Here is a 20,000-nt window from a genome sequence, read left to right on the forward strand (position 1 = left end):
CACGCTCGCTCTCTCTCTCTATTCCCCTCGCTTGCTCTCAGTTTCTCCCCGAGATAGGAACTAACATTCAGTTCTGTTTGGTCCAGAGCGCATAACTCTCTGGGACGTAGCTCGTAGCCGCTAGCATCGACAGAAGTGACGACATGCAGTGTAAAGTTAGGATGTGCAGGCTAAAAGCCCCGGGTCCATTGGCTCCACCACCTGGACCACTTGGTAGTCCAGAGGGAATGTTTTGATAACAGATAACCCCTATCCGAACCATCTCCCGGATTTACTCTCCACCGTGGACTTTATGGGCAAAGTACGACAACATCTCAGAGAATTTGGTTCACTGTATACATATTACACAGTCTTATCTTACATTGCACACACACACACTCAAACGCACTCACGCAGGCATGCAAACACCTACACACACACATATACACACGCACACACATCTCACATAAAAAGCCTGGTATTATTTTTTCCAAAACAAGCATTCACGTGATTTAACCTCCAAGATAGGGAGCACTGGGTATTAAGTGTGTCTTTGTGTAAATGTGTGTGTGTTTGTTTGTTTGTTTGTTTGTTTGTTTGTTTGTGTGTGTGTGTGTGTGTGTGTGTGTGTGTGTGTGTGTGTGTGTGTGTGTGTGTGTGTGTGTGTGTGTGTGTGCGTGCGTGTGTGCGTGTGAGAGAGAGTACACCAAAACCTGACCAGAAAATCGTGACTGCAATTACCAAATCCTTGGCTCTCTGTGCAATCAATCACTGCTGCTGATCAATGACATAAGCCTCAGCCCAGCCAGCACTGCAGAAAGTGTGAGCAGCGTGTGTGTGTGTGTGTGTGTGTGTGTGTGTGTGTGTGTGTGTGTGTGTGTGTGTGTGTGTGTGTGTGTGTGTGTGTGTGTGTGTGTGTGTATGTGTGTGTGTACACAGTGCACACTCATCGGAGTGTACATGCATGGCAGAGGATGAGTCAGTGAATAAGTGAGGAAGCTAACTGGATGCTGATTACAGGGTGATGTTTGAGGTCCATATCGGAACATGTGTCTGGTGTATCCGCAGCTGAGGGGCGGGGACAGTGTGTGAGTCATCATGATCTCACACACACACACACACACATATAATCGCATACACACACACACACACACACACACACACACGCACGCACGCACGCACGCACGCACGCACGCACGCACGCACGCACGCACACACACACACACACACACACACACACACACACACACACACACACACACACACACACACACACACACACATAGACAGAGACAAACACACACACTCACAAATACACAAAAATAATCACACACACGCAAACACACACACACAACCATTTAGTAAATTGGAGAATTTCAGGCTGGCTTTTACTCTATTCCACTTTAACTATTTCCCTTCATCCCTTCATCTCCCTGTCCTCCAAACCCCTCGATCTCTGACGGCGGGATTCAAACATGAGCTGATTCCCATCTTCTGCCGTCCATCTGTAACGCCCCAACTGGACTAATCCAGGGGATGACTCAGAGAGCAGCCGAGCAAAGGTATTGCAAGGGTTGGGTTTTGGAGACGAGGGCTGGGTCGAACCGAGACTAGGTTTGCACCCGTACAGACATGCTCCAAAACCGTCAGAACTAGGGGGAATACATCCAGAGGTTGAACCCTGTGGGTGTTTCACACACACTCAGAACATGCAACAGAGTGACTCAGACTAGTGATCATAGTGACGTATGAGAATATCACGACACGGCCCAGTGGAGGTGACTCAGCACTCCTCGGTCTTACCTCTTCAAACTGGTTTCTTTCGGAGATTGAGTGTCGAAGTAACAAGACTTCATACACAGAACTTTTGAAAAGTGAAACTTATTTTTCATTTTTTCTTGTGGCGGGCCACAGACGGCATCGATCGGGGGCCTAAGACGCAGAGTGATGGCTCAGCACAGCGGGGTGGGGGGGGGGCAGTCACAGCGTGTGTGTGTGTGTGTGACATAGAGAGGGAGAGGGGGAGACAGAGAGATAGAGAGGGGGAGAGAGAGGGAGAGAGAGAGAGAGAGAGAGAGAGAGAGAGAGAGAGAGAGAGATGAGCTGTTCATTGTGAATCGAACAGTGATCCCTGCAATCCCATCCCGTCCTTCGTTGTGAAGCCAAGGGGATCATCACTCTCTTTAGATCTCTGTCTTTTCCTTCTCTTGCAGGCCCAGCTTCGAGAGAACCAGTAACCATGGTGATTAACACACAGGCCTGGGATTGGCTACATGGCGGGCTACCTTTCGGTGTATTCAGAGGCGCCGCATCCCATTAGGCATACCAGGCAACTGCCTGGGGCCCCGCAATTGTCCTCCCCCCCCCCCCCCCCCCCCCCGGTCAACAATTCTCTGCCACACTACCTAGAATCGCCCCTGGGTGTATTCTCAAGTAGAATCCTGACTCAAGCCGACTGTCCTCTGTCTGGGCATTGAACCCAGGCACTCTGCATGACAAGACTGCATTGTTCACTTTACCCTTCCTCGCTGTGTCTTATCGTCTCTGCTTTTTCTCCCCCCCTCTCAGTTCTTTCCATCTACGCTTCCTTCTTCCTGTGCGTCCGGAGAAATGATTCCTTCCCGCGTGACGATGAGCTGCATGCGCACTCCACTTCCTGCGTGTGTGTTGTTGCTCATGAGTAAGTGTGTGTGAGTGTGTGTGTAGGGGGTCCCTTCTGCAATGGCAAGACATGAGATGAGTCATTTAATCAGGGAGAGAGGGGAGAGAGAGAAGAGATGAAAAGGAAGGGATGGATGAAGGGAGGAAGGCTATTTAGGAAGGGCATTTGTCTTTTGAACAAATCACTGATGTTGGGATTCACATTCAAGCATCTTTGAGCGGGGGATTAAATCCAATTATTCATGAATTGCAAATGTTCATGAATGTGCTCCCTATTAAGATTAGAACATTATTTCGTAGGAAATAATACCACTGTACTAAGAAAATGGAACCAGGTCATAAAACAGTGTTTCTATATAACTATATCTATACATAGATATAGATATGAAGGTGGCATTCTTTACTGCATCTATATATATAGAGATATGTATAGATCGCCCAAGTGTAGTAGAAGGATGAAGGGAAACAGAACATAATGGGAGGATGCCGCCTCGTCTTCCATTCTCACCCAGTCATCAGCGGCACGCTGAACACACGCTCTAACTGCACATCAAAGATAACAGCCCGGGATATGTTGTTAACGTGAATGTCTGCACGCATGTGTTTGTGTGTGTGTGTGTGTGTGTGTGTGTGTGTGTGTGTTGATGTGTGTGTCTGTATGTGTGTGTGTGTGCATGAGTGCATGCATCTATATGCACGTGTGTGCGTGTGTGTGGGCGTGTCTATATGCATGTGCTTTGCGTGTCTGTGCACGTGTCTATATGCACGTGTTTGTGTGTGTGTGCACGCGTGTGTGTTTGTGTATGTGCATTTGTGCGCGTTCATTTGTGTGTGTGTACGTGCGTGCATGCATGTATGTGCATGTGTGTGCGCGCGCGTGTACGCGTGTGTGTGTGTGTGTTGGTGCGTCTGTGAGTGTGATACGAGTAATTGCCTTCCACAATGGCCTAATTGGCTGCCACAGAAAGCAACGTAGTGTCCCATTCCTGAGCACCGCTGGACGTTTGCACGGAGTGAAAAAAAAGGCCAAAAATACCGAGCACATTGACTGTAATAAGCACTTGGCGACATTATCAGACAGGATTCCCTCTCGCACATCACACTGTCCACTGTAACAGAATTCCCTGGACACCTCGTTAGCGGGTAAAGTCCAAACCACAGAGTGTGTCCGTGTTGGAGTGTCTGCTCGGAGAGGGTGCTAAGCTAGAATTCCGGGAACATTGTTCCGAGTTACAGTGGAGACAAATAACACCAAGACAAACATCTCCATGAGTCACGTTGGTGTCTCTCGCCCAAAACTCGACCCAGTCATTCAGATTTGTTTTCATTCATGAATATTGCATGGCCTGTGATTGGCTGCCAGATCGTTACGCTGACAAATGAAAATAGGCCATCTGGAGGCGATTGGTAAAGAGGGTTGTCACGACTCGTGAGGTTCAGCCACCGGCCATCGCTCGCTAAGCTAACCTCAGTTCTGCTAAGATGTGATGAGCAGATCGACAGTTTGTGTGTGTGTGTGTGTGTGTGTTTAAGTTGTGTGTTTGTGTATGTTTCCGTTGTGTGTGAGTGCGTGTTTTGGTTGTGTGTGTGTGGTTGGGTTTCAGTTGTATGTGTGTGTGTGTGTGTTTTTGTTATGTGTGTGTATGTTTCGGTTGTGTGTGAGTGTATTTGTGTGTGTTTTGGTTGTGTTTGTGTGTGTATTTCGGTTGTCTATGTGTGTGTGTGTGGGGGGGGGTTTCGGTTGTGTGTGTGTGTGAATATGTGTGTGTTTGTGTATGTTTCTGTTGTGTGTTTCGGTTGTGTGTGTGTCTCAGTTGTATGTGTGTTTGTGTTTCGGTTGTGTGTTTGTTTCAGTTGTGTGTTTGTGTTTCGGTTGTGTGTGTGTTTCAGTTGTGCGTGCGTGTTTCGGTTGTGTGTGTGTTTCGGTTGTGTGTGTGTGTTTCCAATTTATTTCTACACAGATTAAACACAGTGCCTATCTGCAGCGGGAGAAGGACAGGCCCTCTCCGGTGACCCCCCCCACCGGTGACCCCCCCCCCGCCCTCTGGGACCGCCCGGCCCGGTCCTCCAGAGGGGAGGGAGGGAGGGAGGGAGGGAGGGAGGGAGGGAGGGAGGGAGGGCCCTGCTTTGTGAGGGAGCGGTCCAGGGCCCCCCCCCCTCCTCTGGAGCCCTGAGGACCCCCAGGCCCAGGTGGAGGGCTCACGTGTGCACGGGGGGGGGGGGGGGGGAGATGGAGAGTGGGCCAGCGGGGAGAGAACTGCCGAGGGGTGGGACGACGGAGGGAGGGCGGGGGGCTCATTAGTAAAATAGATGGACCAGGTCTACAATGGAGAAGGGAGGATAGAAAGAAAGATAGATAGGGAGAGAAGAAAGGATGCGAAAGAAAGTAACATAGAAATATATTTACTGTATGTAGAACGGTTGATACACAAAAACAAAGAGGGATACAAAGAATAATATAAATCTCCTCCATTCCAAGCTGGACCCATTCAGTCAAACAAGACGGATTTCAACCAAACCGTGTTACCATTTTCCATGTTCAACTTTATGTGGGTTAAAAAAATCATGATTCTCAATTTCAGTCGCCCAAACCATGGCCCCGTACCCCCTCTTTACCACCCCTCTGCCTCCCTGTCTCGTGCAGTCCCTCCCGGTCCCTCGCTCGTCTCTCTCTGCACTCTATCACAGCCTGCGTCAGTCTCTGGGGACGTGAATGTGGAGAGCACTCAGCGTCTGGCCTGCTTTTACTTCCTGCCGCCAGATAGGAAGCACACACACTTCCAGACACACACTTCCAGACACACACACACACACACACACACACACACACACACACACACACACACACACACACACACACACACACACACACACACACACACACACACACACACACACACACACGCACACACACACACGGAATAGCATATACACATTCCCATTCATTCACCATATAAGGATTACCAGTCACTATAGAAAGAAATGGATCAAGCTCCTTTTGTGGCGTCCATTGGGATGTTTCACAACAGCCAATCAGGGCCACAGTGTTTGTCCAGTCTTTAGACTCCAGCCCCTGCTCTCCGAGCACAGGCCTAATCAATGGCCCTCCTAATTGAGCTTGAAATTGTGGCAGCGATGCTGCACACGTTTATCGTGATGCGGTGCGTTCTGTAAGACAGCCGAGATGCCGCCTGCAGACACAGCCTCAATGCTACAAACATGTCAATAGCGTCTGTCCTCGTATATCATATCCTCCAGGATAACCACACACCACCGCTCTCCACATGAGTGGCTTTAGAATGGCCGAGCAGAATAATTAACACCATTCCTGTTTGGATAGCCAGTTAGAAAGTTCAGTCAGTCACCTAGACATTCAGTCAGCTACTCAAGAGAGTCAGTCAGCCGGCTAGAAAATCTGCCAGTGAGCCAGTCAGCCAGTCAACCGGTCAGCCAGTCAACGAAGTGGCTAGTCAGCTCATCAGCGACAGTGCGTGACTTCTGTCCCAGCTAATGTAACGGTCGTCACACGCTGTCCCAGAGCCGGGCAGGACACCAGCGCTCCACAAAGTCAACAACAGGTAATTGAATGATGAAGACACGGCGGTACCTGGTGCCACCAGGGAGACGCCGTTAATCATTCAGCCCGTCTAGGAACCAAACCACCTTGCTTCACCCTGTGAAGGTCAACGTCCCCCCTTCACTCGCTCCCTGCAGAAGAGCGGTTAAGGCAAGGAGACGCAAGTGGGTATTTTTTCCACAAAGCCCCCCAGGGCGGACCACCTCATCTACAAATCCTCAACACTCATCTGCACGGATCAATGGATTTCAGGGGCAAATATTAGCACACAGCGCCCGGTCCACGGGGCCCTCTACAGGGCCTGCAGAATGTGTCGCGGTCTGGACGTGGAGAAGGAAGACAGGAGCGATTACCATTTGTCGGAAGGGAACAGGTCCGTATCGTAACGTGGCAACAGAGACTCGTAAAGCAGATCTTTTTTACAGCGGCGGCAGAGTTTATGTTATCCGCTTTTACTGGCACTTAAGAGTGTGCAGTCCTTGTCATTTCTTGTCATCTGGGCCGTTTTTATCCTGTAAATAAAAATGATCGCTGATGGGCTTTTGGGATGGATGAAGGGTATCTGTAAGTACATGCATGTTAACGGCGGTGGGCAATTGTAATGGAGTCTAAAACAAAGAACGGCCAAAATCTGTATGATTATACATGGGTGTCTCTGTGTTTATGCGTATATATGTGTGTGTTTATGCGTGTCTGTGTGTGTGTTCATGCGTGTAAGTTTGTGCGTGTATGTGTGTGTGTGTTTATGTGTATGCGTGTGCGTGTGCATGTGTGAGTGTATGTGTGTGAGATCTGGTTTTATAGACTGCAGGGGGTTGAATATGAGAAGAGAAACACTAATGGGTTTGCTGTGTGTTGATAATTATGTGCAATGCATCCTCACATCCCCTCATCTCTCTCTCTCCCTCTCCCTCTCTCTTTCTCTCCCCCCCCCCCCCCCCTCCATGTATGCCTTGCTCGCTCTGCCCCTCGTTAGGGAGAGCATCCGGCCTGTGGGGGGCCTGTGGTGTGATATTGAACATGTTATAAAAGACTCACGCCTCACACATTAGAGGTGCTAAGCAGAGACAGAGAGAGAGAGAGAGAGAGAGAGAGAGAGAGAGAGAGAGAGAGAGAGAGAGAGAGAGAGAGAGAGAGAGAGAGAGAGAGAGAGAGAGAGAGAGAGAGAGAGAGAGAGAGAGAGAGAGAGAGAGAGAGAGAGAGAGAGAGAGAGAGAGAGAGAGAGAGATTGTGGTTGTGCATGAGTGCTGCATTACTGCAGGGCTGTCGGAGGCAGCAGTGCATAGAGGAGAGATAAGAAGCAGACGAAAATGAGTGATAGGACGAAAACAAGCTTTCCTTTATGCTTTCATTTCGCTGTCTGTGGGGGGAGAGGGGGGTAACGCGCTGTACCCCGATCAATACGCGAGTTTGTCTGTGTCAATGAACAGTCGGAGTAGCAAGAGGAGACAACAACGCACAAAATCACCCCTACGGCAACATCAAGGAAATTTAATTAGAAAAACCCGGCAAGATCTATGTTCCCTCATTTCTACGGTTAAACACAATGCACAGCTGACTGCCCCTTCCTGTTTGAGATTCAGGGTTAACAACCTCCTCCAAACATATGAAAGATATTTAAAATGAAGGCTTTTATACTGCTGCATAGCGCTACAGATACACACACACTTACAAGAACGCACACACACATACAAACACACAAAACGCTGGCAAGCACACAAGAGCACACCCACACACAAATACAAATACAGATGGGATACACACAGCAGCAGGCCCAGATCCTGGGATTAGACATTCACAATATACACAAACGTGGATATTGACACACACACAAGCACACACACACACACACACACACACACACACACACACACACACACACACACACACACACACACACACACACACACACACACACACACACACACACACACACACACAGGCCACCTGCTGAGGGCAAACAAGCTTGTCTTTTCACGCTGTATTGATTAGTCTACACTTGGTTAGATATCTAATCAGATTCTCCCTGGGAACAGAACAATCGCGCTCTGCCTGAAAATCAAACAACCCAGACATAACTTTACAACAAAAAAAGTAACAGTCAATGTTTAATGAGGTAAATAAAAAGAAACAGTTTATTATAAAAGCAGGAAAATGCCCAATGAACAGAGGGAGACATTAAACCTTGTCTGTGAGATCACCATAACGTCGCCCGCATGCCAACTGTCAAAACTGGAGTCTTCAAGCATCTTGGATCCAGAGGAGTTTCAACTCTTTGACTGTAACAAACTCTCATTAATCACTGACCTTTACCGTGTGTGTGTGAGTGTTTCTTTGTTTGTGTGTGTTCCCTAGGGGGAGCGGTAGAGAGGCCTCTGAGTACCGGGTGATTATTTTCATCGTGTGGTGTGACATCGTCGGAAACATACCCAGAACTGTACCGGTTGTCTTGCTTCGTAAAACCCCTCTGAAACCAGCTCCCCCCCCTGACACTGTCCTCCACCACCCACTACACCGCCCGGGGACTGGATTCAACCCTACAGCTATGGCGCACTGCTCATTACCGCCATGTCACAGGTGTCGCTGGAAGGTGTTGGGTGATACTAGTTTCGAATTACATACAACGCCACTTCAAGGCAGGCGTGCAGCGTGTGTGTGAGTCATTGAACTAGAATGTCAATCTCATTCCCCGATGTGTTTCTCTCTCTTCCCGCCCCGGCCTTCTGAGTCTACGTTTCGGTGGCGGTTCAATTTGGTGAACAAGCTTCCTCTGAAAGGGATAAGGATGTCGCCTTGCAACGACCGCCTCCGTCACACACACCATCCACCTCCACAGAATGATCTCCTCCACGCACACCTTTCCCCTCTCCACGTCGCTTCGTTGTTCTGAAGTAGTGCCTTCGCTTCCCTTGTCCGAACGAGTCTCATGTTGCCTGCTCTGCTCTTTTCTGCTCTTCTCTCCCATATCCTCTCTGTCTTTCTCCTCTCCACCTCGCTCCCCTCCTTCATCCCCTCTCCCCTCCCTCCTCTCCACCCTCCTTTCTACTCCTCTCCAGCTCTCCTCTCCACTCCTCCAACCCCTCAACTTTGCTTCCCCCTCCTCCCCTCCATGGCTTTCTTACCCCTCTCTCCTCTCCATATCATCCTGTTCCCTCCCTCTCTCTACTGCTGTTCACATGGAGATCAATAAGACCATCTTCAACATTATACCAAGATTATATCAACTCTGTCGGTGCATAGGCAGGGCGATCGTTGCCATGGAGATGAATGCTCTCTGGATCAGTTTGGGCTGGAGTGGCTTTCTGATTGGCAGAGTGCTGAATTGATTAATGTATTACTAAGAGGAGATGGCATTAGTGTTTACCACACAGTTTACCTGACCAGAATAGGTAAGACAGATGGTAGCTGCTTTTCCTGATTTATGTAAGTATAATCGGTGTATGTGTGTGTGTGTGTGTGTGTGTGTGTTTTTGTGTATTGATGTCTTAGGCTGTGTGTGCCTTTCAAATCCTGCTAAGATAGACAGGAGATGGGTTTATCTTCTGCATGGAGTTCCCAGATCGAGGTCAACAGAGCCATCTCTGAGGTGTCTGTGTTGCTTGGATACATGTCGAGACTTAAACCAACGGAAGTTGGAACTAGAAGAAAACGAAACAAAAAGCCACAGAGATGAACCCAGCTAAGGAGCAGCCGAGGACAAAATCACAAACGAGAGTACAGCCTAGTGGTGGACCGGTGGTCCCAAAGGGAGGGGGGGGGGGGGGGATTAAAGTAAGTTAAACAACCTGAGTCAAGCTCTCTCTCCCTCTCTCTCTGTCTACTCAATCCATTTTCGCCCGCCGCCTCCCTCTGCAGACAGTATATAAACTAAGTGTCTGGCCATGAGCGGGCGAGGGGCCAAATCCAATCTGCTAAAAAGGCAGCGACTCAATTCCAGCCGCAGCCACCGCCGTCCTGCGCCTGACCCAAATCTGACGCTGCATCGCCGCCGCCGCCGTCTGCGGTTCCCAGAGCACCCTGTCCAAGACGAGATGTATGCTTTTCACATTGTGTGTGTGTGTGTGCGTGTGCGCGTCTGTGTGAGTTTGTGTGTGTATGTGTGTGAGTGTGTGTGTGCACGTGTGTGTGTGTGTGTGTGTGAGTGTTTGTGTGTGCATGATGGTTTTTCACATTTTTGTGTGTTTGTGTGTGTGTGCATGCAAGTGCGTGCGTGTGTGTGTGTGTGCATGTAAATGTGTGTGTGTGTGTGTGTGTGTGTGTGTGTGTGTGTGTGTGTGTGTGTGTGTGTGTGTGTGTGTGTGTGTTTGTGTGTGTGCGTATTGGTATGCTAATGATATGCTAGCGGTAGGTAACCAGCATGTCTCTGCAGTCATCATCTGCTAAGCGTAGTCCCAGTTGGCCTGCATTAACAACATTGTTATTGGGGTCTCGGTTCAGCACTAGACGTTTTGCATCTATACTAGCCCAGAGGGCCCATCAACTCCAACTGGACCCCAGGCACCCAGCCAGGTGCCTGGGTGGCTGAGATGACCATAAACATCACATTGATAACACAGACAATTATTATGGATATCATAAAATGCTTCAACATAAGGCCATTGTACAATAATGATCCACACTCCTGCAGCCACACTGAAAATTGCAACAACTATTGAGGATTTGATAAATAAATGCCCTAGTAGATTGAGGAACTCCTGCAGTGTTTGCACCACGGGCAAAATCAACCAGACCAAATCAGTATACAAAGAAGGTATTACATCAGTAATGGACTTCAATGTATTTCAATGTCTGGATGCTTAATGCGAGTCGCCCCGTGGGTAGCAAATGCTAAGGTCTCCGTACTCCAACAAACACGTTTAGAGATAAGTAGAGAACACAAGCAGCAGTCAAAGAGATGACTGATGATCACAGGCTTTGAAGACCAGCTTCTGCGGCTTCTCAAGAAATCAGTCAGGAGGTGAAATGTATATTCATGTCGTCGCCTTAAAAACACGGAGAGTCAAATCCTAAGAAACAGCCAACCAAATCCCTCCCATCCCGCAAGTACAACAAATGATTTCAGTTGAACCAGAGTCTATTTCCTCTTCTTCTTCTACAATAGGATCCAGGCAATGAAAAACGTTTTAAAAGTGTACATATTCACGCAGTAGTGTTTTAGTTTAAGCCTCGTCTTTAATGTCTGTGTTCTGATTTCGGTGCGTAGATATAGGGTCGATAAGGATAGATACATAGACGTAGACAACCTCGCTAGGAGGCTATTAGCGCCGTGCATCATGACAATGTGACAAGGACGCCACCGCCACGTTCGTTATTTACACCCCTCCTTTTGCTCCTTTATTTCCGCAGCCTTATCTCCACTTTTTACACCCTCCCTTGTTGTTGCCCTTTAGTTCATTTACGACGCAACACTTTTTTATCGCCCCGTTTCCCACCCTCTGCCTCAGCCTCCTCCCAGACTTTCAGTGTTTTTTCATCCCGCTAAGATAAAAGTGTCGCCGTTGTCGCCGTCTGAAGCGACATTTCGCTCCCCCCCCCCCCCCCCTCTCTCCCCCTCTCCCCCTCTCCTCTCATCCCTCAGACAGTATAAATGAGGGAGAGACATGAGAGAGAGCGCAGCATAAGTGTGGAGGCGCGCGGGTTTGCTGGCAGGTCGGGTCTCTGATCAGCACTGCGTCTGTCTGGGACTTACTGAGGGAAGGCGGGGTTCACGGGGTCAGCTGTAATGGGATCTGAGGCTCCGTCACAGTACAGGTGAGGGACTGCTGCTGTGAGAACAGGGGCTGCTCTGATCAACCCGAGATGTCACACAACATTATATTACTGCTTTTGCAAACTCAAGCTATGTATTCAGAATCTATTGGATAGGAAGGATTCCGACTTTTCCAAAAACAATGGAGGCGGAAATGAAGTGCAGATAAATCCCATTTGATACTCATGGCAAAGGTTTACTTTATGCAACTATAGTACTGTAAACAACCAAATCAGAAATCGCAATTTGAAGGTTTATGAACAGCGGTTGCCTTAGAATTGTGGTTGACTAAATCAGAGTTTAAGCAGATGGGCCACAAGACTAAACATCACCATAAGCATCCTGCTGCATCCTGGTCTCTCTCTCTCCCCCTCCCTTTCTCTCAAATGCCCATTGTTTGCCCGGCACTTCCTTTTCCTGGTCCCTACTTCCCTCCCTCCCTCCCTCCCTCCCTGTATCTCTCACTCTCTCTCTCTCTCTCTCTCTCTCTCTCTCTCTCTCTCTCTCTCTCTCTCTCTCTCTCTCTCTCTCTCTCTCTCTCTCTCTCTCTCTCTCTCTCTCTCTCTCTCTCTCTCTCTCTCTCTCTCTCTCTCTCTCTCTCTCTCTCTCCCTCTCCCCTCCCTCTCTCCCTCCCCATCCCTCCCGGGGCACAATATCTAGGTGGAGGCGGGGTGTCCGAGGGTTTTGGACAGTAGCTGGTGGAGGAGCTGGCCGAGGGTGGGGGTAGCAGCTTTGGCTCGGAAAAGGGAGTCAGGTGGGGTGGGGCTGGGGGGTGGTGAGGTGCATTGACACGGAACCGCAGTCTGTTTAGATTACATCACATGCATCTTTCAGAGCCATTAGCGGTAGAGAGGAGAGGGAACCCGGGACGAGTAGGCCAGGCCGCTGGGGGGAGGGAAGAGGAGCCAGGCTATAGAATGAGAGAGAGAGAGAGAGAGAGAGAGAGAGAGAGAGAGAGAGAGAGAGAGAGAGAGAGAGAGAGAGAGAGAGAGAGAGAGAGAGAGAGGAGAGAGAGGGAGAGGGAGAGGGAGAGAGAGAGAGGGAGAGGGAGAGGGAGAGAGAGAGAGAGAGAGAGAGAGAGAGAGAGAGAGGAGAGAGAGAGAGAGAGAGAGAGAGAGGAGAGAGAGAGAGAGAGAGAGAGAGAGAGAGAGAGAGAGAGAGAGAGAGAGAGAGAGGAGAGAGGAGAGGGAGAGAGGGAGAGAGGAGAGAGAGAGAGAGAGAGGAGAGAGAGAGAGAGAGAGAGAGAGAGAGAGAGAGAGAGAGAGAGAGAGGAGAGGGAGAGGGAGAGGGAGAGAGAGAGAGAGAGAGAGAGAGAGAGAGAGAGAGAGAGAGAGAGAGAGAGAGAGAGAGAGAGAGAGAGAGAGAGAGCATGAAGTAGGAGAAACATACGAGGTGGATTGGAAAAGAAACCAAGCAAGCATAGTAAGTAAAGAGTAGGGAAATAGAAGGAGGGGGTATTTATGTGGGAGGGAGAAGACAAGGAGAGAGAGAAATATTAGCTAAATAAATTTGAGAGTGAGGACATAATGGAGGTAGGCTGTCGGCTTCAGCATCACAACTGTATTTATTATGGCTTCTTCCTCCCTTCTCTCTCTCTGTCTCCCTCCCTCTCCCTCTCTCCTAGTCTCTGTGACAGTGGGTAGCAGTGTGAAATATTCAGACAAGCCATTAAGAAACACCAGCTCAGTGTGTGGCTACAGGCCTGAGATGTTGCATCACCAGGACCCCAGTTAGCACGCATTCAATGTTGGTTTGTTATTGTGTTTGTTTGTCCATTCACAGAAAACATAAAGCTGCCAATCTAAATGAGCATATACTCTCTATATATAAGAATAATAACAATAGAATTAATAATAATAACACATATTTTCCAACAAATGTTTGCATGACTACATGTGACACATTATCCATAATTTGATTCCAACAGTAACATTTGGTGCAGACAAAAGCACAAAGCTAATGTGAAGGAGGTAATGTAGCTAGACTAGCCATTAAAGTTCAGTGTGTAATTTCCCAATGTTCTCTATGTGTTTCTGATAAAGTCGTCAAATAAGCAGAGCTGACATGCATTAGCCTGGCACACAATAATTTGCAAGAAGCGGTGAGACCATATAAAGCTTCAGAAGAACAATAGTTGAGCGCTGCATTCAGCACTCACCTAACTATTGAAAATGAAAGAAAGCTACAAGTAACAAAACATTGTTTTGTTACATTGTTTTGTTACTTGGCACACGGCCAGTGTTGCATTGTGCTACTGTGCTTCAACAGGGATATTCCCATGGGTATTGGACTGCGATGGGGGAGCAGGCTGCTATTAAATGGGAGGGATGCCACATTAGCATACTGCCAAAACAATTACAGGCCTCGTAAGTGATGTCATCATGCCTCATGCTAGGCTCCATGGTGGACCCTCTTAGGGAGAGATTAATTGCTTTTCACACCGTAATCTCGATCACGGTCAGCAATAACAGCAGGTACGTCCGCTGTTTGTTTTGCATTTCCATAACGGCGGTCAAGATAAATCCCACATTTTGTAAACAGTAAGCTAACCACCCATGAATCCCACTAGCGTGAATTACTAGCATCATGGTCCCGCCACCCATATATGGGCAGCCACTTACGCACGGTAAACAAACGCCTAGCAAATCCCTGTTTGGCCGAGGCGCTTCTTCAAATGATTAATTCACTTTTCGCGGGCCTCTCGGGCGGGGCCCGTGAATCCGGCACGCTCCATCATGGCTCTCTTTACCCCACTTAGCAGAGCCTCCACCCACCCCCGTCCCTCAAGGGGGTCGTCCACATATTCACCGTCGGTATCCTCGTCGACCCGCCATACATATATGCATCCCCTACTCCCGGGACGGTCCCGCGAGCCTGTCGTTCAGTTCCTTAATCAAACTCAACCCCTCGGCGCCCCCCCACCTACGTCCCCGGTCCCCCCCCCCCCCCCCCCCCCAGGTCCCAGGTGTCCGCTGGCCACTCAGCGCTCAATCAGCCCTGCCTGCTCCCGCCGTTTACGTTCGCCTTGCTCCTCGCCGGGTGCGCTCCCGGTAGACCCCTCGCCTGGTTTGTCCCGGGGCGGGCAGGCAGAGGACAATTCATGGTTTTTTGTGTGTGTGTGTGTATGTGTGGGGGGGGGGGGGTATTTCTGTATGCATAGGTTGTGTAGATGTGTGTGCATGTTTTTGTGTGCAAGATGTGTGTGTGTGAGTGTGTATGTGTGTCAGCATGTGTGTGTGCGCGTGTGTAGGTGTGTGCGTGTGTGTGTGTTTGTGTGTATATGTGTGTGTGTGTGTGTGCGTGTGTGTGTGTGTGTGTGTGTGTGTGTGTGTGTGTGTGTGTGTGTGTGTGTGTGTGTGTTATGTGCATGTAGCATGCCCGTGGGCATGTGTGTGTATGCCTATGTGTCTGCGCATGTGTGCATGTGTGTGTTTTGGGTTGGAGCGAGACTGTCACATTATGGATGACTTCATTTATGGGAGGTTATTAACAGAGGCTGTCCCTGGGCCCCCAGCCTTTTGCTCTCAACCAGAGAGCCAGAAGACAGAGCGGGGCCAATAGAAAGCGAAGGCCAGGGCAAGTGGCGGGAGGGGGGGATTGTGCACCATCTTAAAGTGGGATTTAATAATGGCCGTGCCCTGCATAATGTTTAACGCCGCCCTGTAGGAAGGAAGGGTTTTAAAGGTCCCAGGAGGACGCTGGACGTGTCACATCATGGCCGAGACTTGTGTACGTACACGGCTCCATGATGAGACCTTGGCACTGTCCCCGTGTCTGCTCAAGGGCACACAGACAGGGGAGAGCTAACCCTAACCCTAACACTAAGCGATAAACCAGAGGCGAGAGATCAGTGGGAACGTTGGGGTCAGGATGACTGGAGGAGACGACTATAAGAATATAGTGGGAACTCAAAGCACACACAAACACATACAATCCCACTTACTAACACACACTCACACAGACAGACAGACACACACACACACACACCTCAATGCAAAGATGAAAAGTGTTCACTTGCTCAAGGGAGAGAAAGTAATGCAAATGGAAGGCAAAAGAGAGAGAGAGAATCAGAGACAGTGTAAAAAACGAGAGCGAACAAGTGGTGTAGGGAGAAGGGAGTTGTGTGTAGCAGGCCTTGAAATCACGTCATATTATTGTTATTCTATATAGGACATGACCCAAGTGCTGTGGTTTTATTGTTAGTTTACCCTTGCCAGCCATCAAAAATCACAATACACTTAGTGATGATTTCTTCACATATTCCGTGAAAAATTAAAAGCTGTGCGTTTTGTTTTTGTATCTTCCCTGAAAGCTCCCACTCTCATATGTCCGCTTGTTTGTTATTTTATCTACTTGTCTTATCTCAGCGCGGGTGTCCTCCTCAGTGCAGGCAGCAGAAAGGTGTGTCCTTTGTTCATGAAACATGCGTGGCAACAGGTCGACACGTCCCAACCCACAGCTCAGGGGACAAGAGCGACGTTGCAGGATCCTGTCTGTGTGTTTGCATGTTGTCTCCTCTATGTTTAGAGGGTATTGTGACCTTCGTCCAACATCTCAAAAGACAAGCGGGCTAGGTTGGTTAAGGCCGATCGCTGTGTGTGTGTGTGTGTTTGAGTGTTTGAGTGTGTGTGTGTGTGTGTGTGTGTGTGTGTGTGCGTGTGTGCGTGCGTGCGTGCGTGCGTGCGTGCGTGCGTGCGTGCGTGCGTGCGTGCGTGCGTGCGTGCGTGCGTGCGTGCGTGCGTGCGTGCGTGTGTGTGTGTGGTTTGCCATGATGTGTCCCTGTGTTACAACCTTAATCGACAGGGATAGACTAGATCACTCTAGTCTGCAACCCTCTGCAGCATGGAAGAGGGATGAATGGATGTGAAATAAAGGGATGGATAAATGTGATAAACCTAGCTACTCTCCTTAAAAACACAGTCCTTTCAAAAACAGGAGAGGGGGAGAGAGAGATGGCATGGGGGAGAGAGAGAGAGAGAGAGAGAGAGAGAGAGAGAGAGAGAGAGAGAGAGAGAGAGAGAGAGAGAGAGAGAGAGAGAGAGAGAGAGAGAGAGAGAGAGAGAGAGAGAGAGAGAGAGAGAGGGAGAGAGGAAGTGAAAGGATCTCTGAGGAAGACAGATATATGGATAATTACAGACAGAGATAAAATGTTTTCAAGATTAGATATTTGATGTTATTTGGGCAAGTCCAAAATAGAAAGGAGAAACAGTTTTTCCCCCTTCCTCTTTAGACAAAATCCCGGAATAGATACAGCAAGAAATGACAAAGACTGATGAGGGCAGTAACGACACTAGGAAGTTGGCACCAGAGTGTAGGGGGAGAGAGTGTGTGTGTGTGTGTATATTTATGTGTGTGAAGAAGAGATAAAGCAGAGAATGAGCTGAGGGAAGCGCTGGAGGCTGAACAGAATGAGATGGGAGTGTATCACAATGTATTTCACCATCGCCTAGTCCTAGCAGTGTGCCAGGCACCCACACACTACCAAACCAGCCTGTCAACCAGTCAACCAGCCAACCAGCCCGTCCACTGACTAGCCAGTCATCCCATCTTTGCCTACAACCCCATCAACCAGCATTCCAACCAGTCACACAACCAGCCATCAAACTAGCCACACACATGCACACAAGAACGAAAACACAAACGCACATGCACACATACACATGTACAAACACACAAAGGCAAACGCACACACATACACATGCACACATACACATGCACATGCACACACGTACAAACGCACACATGCACACAAACATATGCACACACACAAAAACACACAAAGGCACACACACACACACACACACACATACCAATACACGCACGCACTCACACAAACACAAACGAACACTCACACACCATTGTCTAAATGTGGCTGTCTGTGGTCCCTCTAGCCCTCTGTTCTGAGGACGTGTGCAGAGCGAGTCGAGTGTGGGGGAATAGATAGAGAAGCGGTCTGAGAATAAAAACGGCATCTCACTCCTAGCACCCTCAGACCCTTCCATCACTCACCATGCAGCCTTAATCAAACAGAGGACCCTCCCATAATTCACTGTCCACACTTCTGATAATGGATACGGGGGAAAGAAAAACCCTAACATGATTTAAATCTTGCTGAATGATATAAAAAGCCCATTAAGCCACATTTAAATTAAAAATGAGAAAACAATCTAAATCGCGTAATGCCATCCCCGCCACAGTAATTCCTTTAGGGAATTAGAATTTGCATGGCTCAACACATAATCTGTTCAGAATGCTATTTTAATTTGTTTGATTTATCAGCGAGTGCTGAGTCTGAGCGCTGCGGTCTAGGCTAGCCCTCTGCTTCTCCTCTGCCTGGAACAGAACACAAACAGAACAGAGTCACAGAGCGGGTCGGGTACAGCTGGCTTCATGGATGGGGACGGGTTATTCACCCAATAACAACCCCAAATACTTATATGTTTTACATTATACATCATAATATTTTAAGTAATAAGATATGTTCAAACAAGATAAGGTGAAGTGAAACTAAGATACATGAACGATTTTAGAAGATAAACTACAATATATAAAGATAGGCTGAAAAGGGAAGGCCCCACACACATTATGAAAATATGTAATTACATAAACACTGACCTGGTCCTATGGTCTGTCGCTAGGTCAACCCCACAGGCAGCACTAACCCCACACAAAACGTCCACCACTCTAAGTGCTTGTATTCATGGAGTTTGTCTGGGAAATCCCATCCGGCTGGGCTGGTTGATTCTATTCTTTGTATTAAACTCCTGGAGCTGACCCCTTAACCTTTGAACTCCCTATGCATTAAAGGAATAGTATGATGTATAGTTACAGTATAAACAAGCTTAAAGGGACCTTTGTTATATTGTTGAGTTGTGTATAGTATTATTTTTTGTACAATTGTTTTGAGCACATAAAAGCACTGGGCTATCCCACATTACATTCTAAACAATGGTCAACCTATCTAATGGTAGTTTAGCTGGTTAACATGACTTTAAGTTGAGGTATTCTTGCAATACTTCTGATCCATTAACGCAATCCCACGCAATGCCAATACTTATCAAGGAAGACATAATGGAGTGAGGTGTTGTGTAGGGAAGGTTGTTAGTCATGTAATAAAGTGGGTGTGTATTCTGTGAGACCACAGATAGACCCCACTCTTCTTAGCGGCAGAACTTTCCCGATTACTCCTTTAAAAGTCAGCTGAATACTGCACAAAATAAAGGAAATAAGCTAATTCAAGGACAGTCTCCCAACCCATTCCACTGCTAAATTGGGACTTTCGGACTCCTTTAGCACAGTGTTCAAAACTCATACACACACACACTCACACTCTCACACACAGACACACACCCACACACAGTTTCTGAAATGTTTCTCCTTTTGAATAGCGGACAGGTCTAATGACAGCTTGTCAATGGGTCAGGCACTGGAAATGTCAACCCAATTAGCAAAATGTAGAAAAGCCAAGGGTGTACTTCAGCAAGAAAGAATAGATACAAAATGTAAATCGCTCCTTTCAATAAGCTTTTTGGTTTGGTAGAAAGGAAATGGAACCAATTGACAGGACTTATCTGCCTTATCAGAAGGGGCACATTTTTCACATGTGGTGAGTGACAGGTAAATGCTCCATAAATCTAAACTTTTAAAACCTCAAATGCTCCAGCCCAATACAGCAACTACGTGTCTTTTTACCTCCTTGTCTTGTGGAATCGATGTCTCCAGTCTGTATTAGGAGGATCCTTGGAGTCTCTTGTCAGGTATGGAGTACTGGGAACAGAGATTCTTGTGATCTTCCCCTCTTGCCACCATGTTATTCAAATAAACAAATGCAGCGAAATGGACTGATCACAGGGGACGGACATCTTGTTGGTGAGCGGAGAGTGTTTCAAAGCTTATTTGAACAGAAAGGAAACCTACATACAGTTTATGGTTTATTTAGGTTCAAATTGTAAAACACTGTAATACAAACACCCGTTCTAGGATTTTGAAAAACACCCAGCCGGGATTTTCTCTGACTATCCTGAACCCGTCAGG

The 20,000-nt window shown here is 48.1% G+C and overlaps 1 protein-coding gene across 1 annotated transcript in view; it reads right to left on the minus strand.

Moving 5' to 3' along the window:
• The window catches only part of LOC115561229 (schwannomin-interacting protein 1), a 185,426-nt gene that overhangs the window by 42,161 nt on the left and 123,265 nt on the right, over positions 1 to 20,000 (minus strand). The window lies entirely within an intron of this gene.

This window comes from Gadus morhua, chromosome 16 (assembly GCF_902167405.1).
Source record: "Gadus morhua chromosome 16, gadMor3.0, whole genome shotgun sequence".
In the NCBI taxonomy this organism is placed as follows: Eukaryota; Metazoa; Chordata; class Actinopteri; order Gadiformes; family Gadidae; genus Gadus; species Gadus morhua.